At 33.9% G+C, this 7,907-nt stretch overlaps 1 pseudogene; it reads left to right on the forward strand.

Annotated features, from left to right (window-relative positions):
• Positions 1-5,316: 5,316 nt before the first annotated feature.
• On the forward strand, positions 5,317-5,673 carry LOC149143178 (mitogen-activated protein kinase 2 pseudogene; annotated as a pseudogene).
• Positions 5,674-7,907: the final 2,234 nt, after the last annotated feature.

The following is a 7,907-nucleotide window of genomic DNA, read 5'->3' on the forward strand; positions in this document are numbered from 1 at the left end:
CATGCAATATGTAAAAACACATGCATAAACAATAAAATCTTTGGGTAGCCATTACTAGTGCCATTAAAATGCATGGGAATCAATTCAATAAGGGAAAGATTCTCATTAATATTGTTTATAAATCCAATAAAATGTACTAGAGGTCACTCAAAACCAAATAGTTGAATGAGAATAGTTCATCTCATCTTCGAAACACAAATCCTAGCCTCACAATCACTTATCATATCAACTACCAATAGCTAATGTTCTCAAAGCATAGAAGGATACAAATAATCTAAAGCATTCAAGTGCCAAAAGTCCCTTTTACAAAAGAGGCATGAGGGTATTTTATGCGAGGGGGTGGGTGGCCTTTCACCTTTCCCATGGATTTTCAAATTCCCTCATTTCTCATTCAACTCTATGGCTCTTTACATTCCAAATAACTCATGGATGAACTTTACTTTTAATTATTGATATAAAAATTACAATATAATGAAAGAAATAGGATAGAATTATGCATGCAAATTATTATGGTCAACAATAAAATCAATATATTTTCCTTTCAATTGGTGCCAAAGTATTTGTAGCACTGTAAAGTTTATTAGTGGGAGCTACAATACATTACGTGAGCCATAAGCATAGTTTTTTGTAACGTTCCTGCAATCAATTAAAAAAACATGTTAGTTTCCTTATCAAGGACCTTTTACACAATCCATAAGTTTATATTAAAATGCCCAATAATGTTGTTGCAAAAATAGCTAACCCTAGTCAATAAAATGATGGAAATAAAATTAGGAAAGGAGGATGATGGTTGCAGACTTCAAAAGTGCACCATTATTATTAAGAATTAGATTTCTAAGACCTCTACCTTTTTTCTTTCACCTTCCTATGACTCTGATATTTAAAATTTATGACATTTTTATACCCACTTAGTCACTAAAAAGTAAGAATGATTCCAATGAGAAAAATAAAATTAAACAAATCTATTGCTATAAGATGTATGATTTGATATGTGGTAGTGACCCTCAAGCAACTCCATCTGCTCATGCATGCAACCAACCATTAGGGCATTGAATACAATTTTCCAACATAGTAAAATATGAAATTCTCCAACATAAAAGGCTATAAAGAAAATAATAGAAAAAATTTAGCCTTGTTTCATGAATGAGGTCATTGTTTCTTGTTGTTGTTTAGGTAACAGTAATTTATTTTTCCTTTCAATCACAATTAAAATTCTCTTGTAGTTGAAGTTTGAAAGAAATAATGTACATCCTCTAGCAACATGCTTTCTCTTCAAACCTAGAGTCTTGAAATGGTGCGCATAATGATTTAAATATCCTTTAGCTCTTTTTTTTTTATTAGTGACATAAAATGTGTATGAGCTCAAGGTATAGATTGTAATAGTAACCCTATCCATATGCACAAGGTCTTTCAATACTCCTACATAACCATTAAATAACTTGTTAAATTATCCACTTAAAACCAAATTCATCTTAATAATCCATGAGTTTGCACTTAAATTTCCTATATTGTTCATTCTCAAATAAATAAACCCTTGCCATTGGAATGAAGAAAAGAAAGATAATCAAATGTGATAATCGTTGCTACAAGCTAAAGTATAGTCTCAAGTGAATGCTTCACTCTCTTGTAAGAATTTTCAAAGGAGAAGAAAAATTCTTAAACCTTAACACTTCCCTTAACACATTCATATCATCATATTTCTAGTCAAACAATTGGAACAAAATTGAGTAATTCCATGGAGTGTGAGTTTATGTATTCAGTATCCTTCCAACTAGTTCTTTTAGTGCAAACAAAAGACCAACCATTAGGGCACATAAGAAATTATTAAACCTAATAAGATATAAAAGATAATAGAAGTAAGCATACATGTATTTACTACAAATCAATGGTTGTTTTTTCTGCTACTGTAAAACTCGTCAACATATGCCCCCTTCAAAGCTCTTTGACATCATTCTTTTTACTGCTATCACTTCCATTATTCAATCGCATCGCTAAGATTGGTCAATTGTTCAACAATAGGGAATATTGTCTCACTGTACAATAATTAGCTGAGCATGGATTTAAGGTGAGGTATTTTGTTCCATCAATAACTCCGTGGCAAGTTCGACACTCAGAATCCTCATTTAAGGCTTGCAGAACATTCATTATTTCTTGTAATATAATATTTTTATGTCAGATGAGAAATGATGAAATGCTTTATGTGAGGAATGATGGAATGCACAGTCCTCATTATATAACCTCATTGCGCCATTAATATTATTAGTCCCTGCCTGGACTATTAGTGATCGCTCGATCGTTGACCGACCATTAGTTTATACTTTGACCGATTTTTTTCAATGTTTTTTCATTTTAACCTAAGTTTAATGCTCCCAATTTCATTCAACGAAATTTTAAGCAAAGTTTTTGGTTCAGAAAACAATCGACCTCTTATTACAGCCTTCACGTTGCCCGATGCAGAAAGATTGAGGCAATATCATCTTATCCAAAGTAGGCTGGTTGAGGCAAAGTTTGCAATATCATCTTATCCAAAGTAGGCTGGTTGAAGCAAAGTTTGCAATATCATCTTATCCCATGTATGTTGTAGTTTCGAGGTCCTTTCCACATGTATATCAAGGCTCTTTCCACATGGCTATTAGCATGCAAGGCCCCTTCCATATGGCTATTAGCATGCAACTCGTAAAATTCTTGCAAGAGAAAGGGCCGTATAAAACCTAAGACCGTTTGCCTCTATTGTTTATCAAGATACCTATTCTTGGAAAATTTCAGTGTCTGTAAATCTTGTAAAAGATAGTCGCCGCCTGCCCAGAAGAGTCTGCAAGATTTCAATTGCACTCTTTGGATGTGCTCTGTTATCTACACGCTTCAATTGCACTCTTTGGATGTGCTCTGTTATCTACTCGCTTGAGTCTGCAAGATTGCAATTCTAGCCTTTCGACGTAGTTCATAGCTAGTTGCACCAGAGAAAGGCAGTGGCATTGTAGAAGGCAGTGGCATTGTAGTTTGCGGCCTGACAAGCCTAGTATGTATCAGACTATCTTTATGTATTTGGGCAAACTTCAGATGCAGCTAACTCCGGAGAAGTACCTTGTTATTTTATGTTATTCCGATAGCTGCAAGGGATCTACCTGCAGAGGATCATGGAGAACCTCTTAATTCAAAACATAAATTTAGCACCGTGGCTTCTAGGTGAACTTAGCAAAATACTCAACGAGAAATGCATCCATTTTGTTCTTTAATTTCCTCTGCTTTAAATGCATCGTTTTTTTTTTCTTTAACTGTTTCTATTTACTGCAGGCGATATTAATGATATTGAACATGAAAACCTTACTCAAAAACTCAACGGTAAATGCCTCATTTAGTATTCTCAAGATCTTTAAGGTATCTAGGAAATTTAAGATAGCAGATAAAGACTGATGTCCTGTATGATATTCAAATATCAGTGAACATGAGAAGAATACGGTGTTCTGGTGCACTCGAGAGAATGAGCAGAAATATTCTGCAAAACTGGGAAAGTATAGTTTTTATTGAATTACAATTCCGTTCATATGTTATTATAATTTAAGTTTATTTAAATTGAACAAAGCTGTTGGGTGCTCAAAAAATTGATTATATTTCGACCATAGTTGGGATTTCTACCCAATTCTTATCAAATTTGTAACTGACAAGAAAATATATACCGTAGAAAAGTCTGTTTTCTACATCTGTGTATAGTAAACTGTAACAAAGAAAACATCTTTCAAATCATTAATTAAATGCAGATTGTAATTAGGAGGTTTTTCAATCACATACCTGAACTGCAAGCAAAGGAAGAGACCGGCCGTCTGCACAAATAGAATGGTTCAGAGGAAACAGCAGTTCCTGAATATAGCAAGGACTTTTGGAACGAGAATTTGGTCAAGAGTGGCATCTGTAACGACCTCTGTAAATTGGGCACCCTCATTATTTCATTCGATATCTAGAAAACCATCAGTAAAGTTGACCAATTTGCCAGCGAAAGGGTAGAAATGAAGGAGCGCCTTTTCCAGGCTCCATTTCAACCGCTCAATTGTTACTTCAAGTGAATTATTAACAAATCCATGTTGGAAGAAGAGTACATACTGAATGTAGTTGGCCTCTGCTAGCTGAAGATCAAATGGAGAAAGCGAGCAATGCTTTTCTTGTGTTGGATTTGCAGGACAGAGTGTGGAACTACTCACTATGCTTACACTACCCATGGTGAATAAATTTTCTACTGCACAGAGGGAAAATTATAGTGCAGATCCAACCACAGAATTATAGCCAAACCTGAATGGGTCTAGGTTTTATAGCTTCATGTGCCTCTGACTAAATTCTGATCTACCAAAGGTTCAACGAATTACTTTAGCTTTTGGTGGGTTCTTCAATTCACACACGGCACCGACCAAATCCGAAGGTGCTACACATCCGTAACCTTGCTAACGTTGTTCCCGCACCACAAACAAATTTGCTTCCAGACATATGTAACCTTGCATGGCAAAATGGGGCCACGTAGTATTTTAGAGACTCAAAGAAGAATACAAATTATAATTAATGGAAATCCCAAATCTATCAAATTAACACATTTCATATATAGTGGTGCAGATCACTAAAACAGTACGGACACACATAGTGATATCGTTCTCTGAAACATTTTTTTCCTTTAAACGCATTAACTATAGTGATATCGTTCTCTGAAACATTTTTTTTCTTTAAACGCATTAACTATTGTTCGTTTGACTTCGAAACGTGATGGCTGCTCTTAACTATAAGGACATCGCCGTGCTTTTGTTTATGCATACACTCGTTTGACGTTTGAATTCTGAATCAACTTTTTTAGTTAGTTGCTAGAGTGTAGACTATGTAAATATCTTAGAATCCAATAGAATTAACACGTTAACACAGTTCATATATAGTAGTGTAGGATACTAAAACAGTACCAGCATACATAGTGATGTCGCACTCCGAAACCCATAATTCCTTTAGGTAGGCCATGTTTCCTAATTAATTCTATTTTTTTCTTGAAACCGTTAACAATTGTTGGTTCGATTTTCAAACCTGATAGCTGTTGTTCATTTAGATTTTTTTTTAAGAAGCATTCCAGCCATTTTTCGGAAATTTCTTGAAATCTGGGAAGCGTTGGTTGAAATTTGTGGAGGCTTAGTTTAAATTTTCCCGCAATTCCTCTAGTTGTTGTTAACTTATTTTTCTTGCAAAGTTAACTTGATCTAACCGCTGTTATCTTGAATCTGGTTTTTCTTGGAAATCTTGAAGCCGTTTTTTATTAAAATTTCTTGAGACATGTAATAAATTGAATTTATGATGACCGATGCATTTCTAATCGGTTCAAGTCATTGGGGCGGTGGAGTTGAGCATGGTTTAACAAATTCATTCTGTTATGATTCACAGATATTGAGAGCCCTTAACTATCTGCACTCTGCCAATGTGCTACATCGCGATTTGAAGCCCCAAAACATTCTCATAACGGAGAACCAAACGATAAAGATATGTGACTTTGGTCTTGCTCGAATACAAGCACGTGGAATGAGTCATAAGGTCATCACCAGAGAGTACAGGCCTCCGGAGCTGTTTCTGAGACACATGGGTATTCGGTCTAATTACGGCCCCGCTGTTGATGTATGCTGGAAACACCTGGAAGCACTAATCTGGTCTACTTAAACTTTCTCAACCGCACAAGCATTAGATTACCTATTTTTAGAAACTGCATCTATGATATTAAAGAGCAGCTTTGTTTAAAATATTTTCTAAACATATAGAATTTATTATTGGGAGGCATTTACTTTTCAAGCCAGAATTTTTAAGAGATATTTTCCCTGCCATTTATCATTATTTAAATGTTTTTGTCGACACCGATATTTTTGGGAAGTTCACAACATTAACAATCTTTGCGATAGTCGAGATTAGATAGAGGAGTAGATTGGAATTTTTTAATAGCATTGTAAAGTAGATTAAATGGTACAGGGGACAAAAACAAAGAGTGTTATTCCTGAGAAACAAAGAACGTTATTCCTGAGGTTCACTAACGTCGTAGGTCCAGGTCCAGGTGCATTTCAAAAACTTGCTCCTTGCATTTCAGCGGTTCCTTGCTTTCTGCATTTCAGTGGTTCTTATTCTGTGTACAAATGATGGGCCAATTTTTTTCTATTCTGATTAGGATTCCAGCATGTCAAACGTGTAAAAATCATTCATATCTATATTGTTGGACCATCAATGGTAACTTCAAATGATTATTCTGATTAGGATTCCAGCATGTCAAACGTGTAAAAATCATTCATTTCTATATTGTTGCACCATCAATGGTAACTTCAAATGATTATTAAAACTGCCTTGTGCTATTGCCTATGCCTATGGTACAGGTGCATGTTGCAGAAAGAGTTTGTATTGTGTTGTTGTGGCAGACCCCGGCAGGGACTACCGCTACAGCAATGGCTCCCTTGTTTAAATTGGTTTGACACACCCTTCTATGGTTTCTAACACAATGCTTTTTTCAATGCATTATTAAATAGTTATGAATGCACCCTTTAAACGATTATCTATGAAGCCTTTACATTATCTTCTACCGCTATCTTGAATGATGTTTAGCACTCCGTTTTAATTCTTTCTAAATGTTGCCTTATATTGTCTTCCACCTATTTCAATTTAATGTCTCATTTCAATGCATTGAAATATAGCTTTTGGCAATATGTCAACGCAACACATTACATCGTAGTTTCTATATTATTCCCAACCCATTATATATTTTTTCATTTCCTTTACTAACATATTTTTGACGTTTGATTCTTTGCAACGTAACGTGTTATATCCTCCTAATGCATTGTAGCCTTTTAATATATATCCACTATAAACATTTAATACAGTTTTCACATTGTCATTTATTACATGCAATATTAATATATACATGTTTTGAACGCATCCTTCACATATCATTTCTAACTCACCTTTGTAACATATTTTTCCCTCAACGCATGTTGTAATCGCTTCCTCCATGCATTGTGCAACTCATGTATGATATTCTCAACCATTGTAATTTGGAATTTTAACTGCCATCACAACGCATGATATTGGTCGCATTATCCTTTGTCATGCATGGTTTTCATATATGTGAAATTTTCTTTTATTATTATTTAATGGGCTACTTTAATTATTGTTTAAATGTGTTGGTATTTCCGATGTGTTGTTTTATTTTTGCAATACAATTCATTATCCATTGCAATAGCAACGAATTTTATTATCAATGGGCTACTTTAAATATTATTTAAATGTTCCGGTTTGTTTTATTATTTCCGATGTGCTTTTTTATTTTATTTTTGCAATACAATTCATTATCCATTGTAGTAGCAATGAATTGTATTATCAATGGGTTACTTTAAATGTTGTTTAAATGTGTTGGTTTATTTTATTATTTCCGATGTGTTGTTTTATTTTTGCAATACAGTTCATTATCCATTGCAATAGCAATGAATTGTATTATCCTTTTAACATTTGTGGTATTGTTGTTCCTTCATGTCCGTTTCCATTTGTTTTGATGTAATCACTTCATCTTATGCAACACAACCCTTTAATGTTTTCAACATATCCCCTTAATGTTTTTAACGTTTTTAACACTACTTTGTATGGCATTATTTGCTTGTATCATAATTGTCTTAAAGGCCCTTTGTGTGGTCTTTAATGCAACTTTTAAATATGTGCATTGTATTATGTATTCAATGCACTCCTTAAGCTTCACATCCAATAAGTATTTTAAATGGTTTTTCAAAGTCTTCTAAATTATTTTCCAACACTTTCATTAAAATCTTAAATAAAATAAAAAATCTTATGAGATTGATAAGAAGTAAATGAAAATTTAACATTTGTATGTGAATTAATTTAAAGATAAACTTACGAAGAACTTT

The sequence above is a fragment of the Pinus tabuliformis genome, chromosome X (assembly GCF_031772625.1).
Source record: "Pinus tabuliformis cultivar Carrire ecotype Pingquan chromosome X, CPIR1, whole genome shotgun sequence".
Lineage (NCBI taxonomy): Eukaryota > Viridiplantae > Streptophyta > Pinopsida > Pinales > Pinaceae > Pinus > Pinus tabuliformis.